Raw genomic sequence first — 6,000 nt, forward strand, 5'->3', positions numbered from 1 at the left:
TCATATCATAACTCAATTTGAAAACAGAATCAGTTAGGATCTCATCCAAATTTAGAAATAGAATAACTAATTATTCTCAAATCTCATTTAATTTTCTCAATTATCATATTATTATTATATTCTTGGTGCTAGCAAAGAATATAATAATATTCCATTTGAATTGATATAATTATTTATTTGATCAAATCAAAATAATAATTAAATAATTCTACAGCAAAGATTAGAACACTCGTTAGTGTGTGACCCCATAGGTTCAATACTAAGCGGGTAGTAAATTAGTCATACTAAATTTACTAATCAAGGTTGGCATCTAACAACACTCCTCAACGACCCGATAGTATGAAGTAATATATTTTTACTAAGAACCTCAGAAGAACAAAGTATAATTCCTTCCATCTTTCCAGCTCTTGGTTAACCTTTAGAGTATGATTTAATTGTCAAACTTTAACTTGTTACCATTATTATAATAAACTGTGAATGACCTAAAAAACTCATTTCTTCATTCATTCAATCCCCTTGGCCGAGGTTTTATTCATCTCAGTCATTATAATCAGAGCTCAAACTCTTTACCAAGAGTTGACGGATTCCTTATTGACTAATCATTAATTCTACAAGTATTTAAATCATACTCAATATCCATTCAACTAGCACCCTAGGGTATTAGGTGTCCAGAATCAAAGTATAATAAATACATTGTTAATTACTATGATAGTCGCAGGTCAAAGAAAACTCTATTACTATGTTCATCTTGAGAATATCCTATTGACAAATATACGGTAATTATAACTATTAGGAATTCCCAAAGTGAGTCAGTTCAACAGTCATATCTCTATATACACTATATATATATATATATATATATATATATATATATATATATTGATCTTTCCGGATTATTAATGTCCTTTTTAATAATCCTATGACCAAGAATAATTTAGATTAAATTATAAAAGATTTATCTCTCAATATTATGATCACTATCACAATGATAAATCTTTAAATTTAATCACGGACCTTATTATATTAACATTTTAATATAATAACAATAACAAATTATTTGACACATGATTAATTGGATTGTGGTCATATTCCTTATTCCCAACAATCTCCCACTTGCACGAGAGCCAATCATAATAGATTGGATCTTGGGCATATTATTATCACAATAATCTCCCACTTGCACTAGAGCCAATCAATCATGTGTATAATTTTTCAATGGACATTTGTATTTATTAAAACTCTTTTGACCTTAAACACCTTTGCTCTTGAGCATATTTGCTTGACCTTTTGTAAAATACACCTAGTGCATAATAAATATCACGTTTTCTCAAAACATGAAATCTCCCACTACAATAGTGCATAATTTTATTTTAAAAACAATCCTTATTGAACATGATTATAAAAAATCTAAGTAACCATTAGATCTATCTTTATAGAATTGTATCATTATACAAATAGGCTACTTTTTCGAAAAGTTAGTTTGACGATCAAACTTTTTATACTTTCAGGAGAAAGTATATCCTCTATTGAGTGGTATACAATTCTAATAAAAGTAATTGTACTCCCACTCTTTCTTTAAGATGGAATCCCTTTTCTAAAAAGGATTTTAACCTCTTATCACAGACACTTTGTCATAAGAAGAGTGATTAAAATAATCTCATTATTTCTCTAGGGTAACCAATAAATCTGATTTATTGGACCTAATATCAATTCTATTGTTGTGCAATTTCTTAACACATATAAGACATCTCCAAATTCTAATGTTCTTGAGTTTTGGCTTATGCTCTTTTCATATCTCATATAGGTAAAAAATTGATTTAGTGAGAAATTTGTTAATTTAGCCACATTTCTAAAATGTTGTCTAAATATTTAACAAATAGTGATATTCAACTAAATCAAATTTCATGTTTCTTAAACATGATGGAGTACATAGAGTACTAGTATTTATGCACGGAGAAAATCTCATTCTCTATTTAATAGAATATCAATTAGATATTAGAGATTTTATTTTAAAACTCTTATAATAAAAATACTCAATATTTTTATTATTGGTCAAACCAACCCTTAAGAGCAATTTTGATTTGCATCCTCAATACTCATGTTAAATTTTTTTAAAAAGATCACAAACCATAATCATATTAAGGAAAATTTGTTTGTAACAAAATAAATCTCCAAAAATGCTTGCAAGAACAATTCTCGCTAAAGCCAATTGTCTAATGGTATTTCAACTTCTAAAGTTGTTTAATTCAAAATATATTGCCCAATACTCCCACTAGTTTAAATAAAATTTTTGATAGTCATACTATCTTACTTTGGACACCATACATCTTCTCAAGATGTTCAGTAATAAATAGTGGGTATATGCTTTTGAAATTAGAACTTATGGTTGTCAAAACAATCCGAATTGTAGTAAAATAATATTTTAAATACTTCACAAGTACTGACTATTCCATCATCAATTTTATTGGACAATATTATTTCAATAGGATTATCATGTCCATGATAACCTTTTCATACATAAGAACAATTCTCAATGTATAGCCAATTTATTATTTTCAAAGTATGTCATACGAAAGATGGACATATTTAAACATTTAAAAAATGAAAGTAAATCAAGAAATTTATATTTCTGGCAAAATTATTTAGAATCGTGAATGAGTACCTTGGTTGTTAAGTTGTTACTCATACCTATTCTAAATAAACAGAATTAAATTATATCCCAAATAATTATAATCCAAAATAATTATCTGGTTGTCAGACAATTACTTAACTGAATTATATTTTATACCTCTAGGTTGTCTAAGTTCAAGTATAAAATTAATTCTTCTTATACATCATCATATGCATAAATAAATTCCATCTTTGAGTATAAGTCTCCTGGTTGTCAGGTTGTTCCTTGTAAATAAGAGATAAATTTATTTTTGACAATATCCTAACTTTTAGGACTTATCTCTATTGTTAGAGAATTTCTACCAGTATTCTTGGATTAAATTTTTATACTCCCAGGTTATCTAGGAAAAAATATAAAATTTAATCCTTAATACATCAAATGTATACACTGATTATTATCTTGAAATAAAACTCCGGGTTGTCAGGCTGCTCTTTATAATCAAGAACATTAGAAAAACTAATTTCTAAAATTATAGTGTTCAAAACACATCAATCAAATCAAAATTTGATTTTTTATGTACTAACATTTAGCCTTAAAAAATTATAAAATCAAATTTAACCTTTATTTATACTTATATATATATATATATATATATATAAAAGAAACAAACAAAAAATATTTTGCATCTTATTCCTTTTATTGTGATCAAAATCAGAATAAAATTTAATATAAATAAAATCAAACAAAATATTTGATTATAAATATAACTTTTATATTAAAAGAATAATAATTTAATCACAATTAAATAATTAAAATTAAAATAAATTAACTATTAATTTATTAAAAAATCATCTCAATGAAATATATAAATGCATCACATGCTAAAAAATATTGAATTAATCCTATTAATTCACAAACTTTTTGAAATATCGGAATAAAAATTTAAACAGAAAAAAACTAAAGCTCTGATACCACTGAAGGATTATCATGTGTTCATAACACGCAGCGGAAGAAAAGAAAGTAATCCTAAAGATCTATTTTGTGCATTAAACTTTATTCCAATAATAAATATATAGTAGATCAGATCTAAATACCTTTAGACACTTTAGTAAAAATCACTTTCTTCTTCGATTGTACGAAGGCTCTATGCGTATCCACACCGCGACCAATCTTTGCTGTCAACTCCTTAACCAATGGACATCTGATCTAAATTGAGAAACCTCTTACAACTCTTTACACGCCATAAAATTCTTCTCCAAGAATCAGGCTCACATACGTTTATGTGTGTAGAGGTAAAGGAATAAAACTCTTATGTTTTATTCTCATCTGTAATTCCTTTACTCTTGGCATACATATATATAGTATGAGATTTGTTACTGATTTTAAATTTGAATCTTAGTTCAAATTTAAATCATATCTTGAAATTCTAAATCTGAATCCTTCAAATTTATGAATCATATCATAACTCAATTTGAAAAAAGAATCAGTTAGGATCTTATTCAAATTTAGGAATAGAATAACTAATTATTCTCAAATCTCATTTAATTTTCTCTATTATCATATTATTATTATATTCTTGGTGCTAGCAAAGAATATAATAATATTCCATTTGAATTGATATAATTATTTATTTGATCAAATCAAAATAATAATTAAATAATTCTACAGTAAAGATTAGAACACTCGTTAGTGTGTGACTCCATAGGTTCAATACTAAGCGGGTAGTAAATTAGTCATACTAAATTTACTAATCAAGGTTGGCGTCTAACAACACTCCTCAACGACTCGATAGTATGAAGTAATATATTTTTACTAAGAACCTCAGAAGAACAAAGTATAATTCCTTCCATCTTTCTAGCTCTTGGTTAACCTTTAGAGTATGGTTTAATTGTCAAACTCTAACTTGTTACCATTATTATAATAAACTGTGAATGACCTAAGAAACTCATTTCTTCATTCATTCAATCTCCTTGGCCAAGGTTTTATTCATCTCAGTCATTATAATCAGAGCTCAAACTCTTTACCGAGAGTTGACGGATTGCTTATTGTCTAATCATTAATTCTACAAGTATTTAAATCATACTCAATATCCATTCAACTAGCACCCTAGGGTATTAGGTGTCCGGAATCAAAGTATAATAAATACATTGTTAATTACTATGATAGTCGCAGGTCAAAGGAAACTCTATTACTATGTTCATCTTGAGAATATCCTACTGACAAATATACGATAATTATAACCATTAGAAATTCCCAAAGTGAGTCAGTTCAACGGTCATATCTCTATATATATATTGATCTTTTCGGATTATTAATGTCTTTTTTAATAATCCTATGACCAAGAACAATTTAGATTAAATTATATAAGATTTATCTCTCAATATTATGATCACTATCACAATGATAAATCTTTAAATTTAATCACGGACCTTATTATATTAAAATTTTAATATAATAACAATAACAAATTATTTGACACATGATTGATTGGATTGTGGTTATATTCCTTATTCCCAACAATCTTCCACTTGCACGAGAGCCAATCATGATAGATTGGATCTTGGGCATATTATTATCACAATAATCTCCTACTTGCACTAGAGCCAATCAATTATGTATATAATTTTTCAATGGACATTTGTATTTATCAAAACTCTTTTGACCTTAAACACCTTTGCTCTTGAGCATATTTGCTTGACCTTTTGTAAAATATACCTAGTGCATAATAAATATCACGTTTTCTCAAAACATGAAATCTCCCACTACAATAGTGCATAATTTTATTTTAAGAACAATCCTTATTGAACATGATTATAAAAAATCTAAGTAACCATTAGATCTATCTTTATAGAATTGTATCATTATACAAATAGGCTACTTTTTCGAAAAGTTAGTTTGATGATCTAACTTTTTATACTTTCAGGAGAAAGTATATCCTCTATTGAGTGGTATACAATTCTAATAAAAGTAATTGTACTCCCACTCTTTCTTTAAGATGGAATCCCTTTTCTAAAAAGGAGTTTAACCTCTTATCACAGACACTTTGTCATAAGAAGAATGATTAAAATAATCTCATTATTTCTCTAGGGTAACCAATAAATCTGATTTATTGGACCTAATATTAATTCTATTGTTGTGCAATTTCTTAACACATATAAGACATCTCCAAATTCTAATGTTCTTGAGTTTTGGCTTATGCTCTTTCTATATCTCATATAGGTAAAAAATTGATTTAGTGAGAAATTTGTTAATTTAGCCACATTTCTAAAATGTAGTCTAAATATTTAACAAATAGTGATATTCAACTAAATCAAATTTCATGTTTTTTAAACATGATGGAGTACATAGAGTACTAGTATCTATGCATGAAAAAAATCTCATTCTCTATT

Source organism: Arachis ipaensis, chromosome B10 (genome assembly GCF_059453495.1).
Source record: "Arachis ipaensis isolate K30076 ecotype BB chromosome B10, ASM5945349v1, whole genome shotgun sequence".
NCBI lineage: Eukaryota > Viridiplantae > Streptophyta > Magnoliopsida > Fabales > Fabaceae > Arachis > Arachis ipaensis.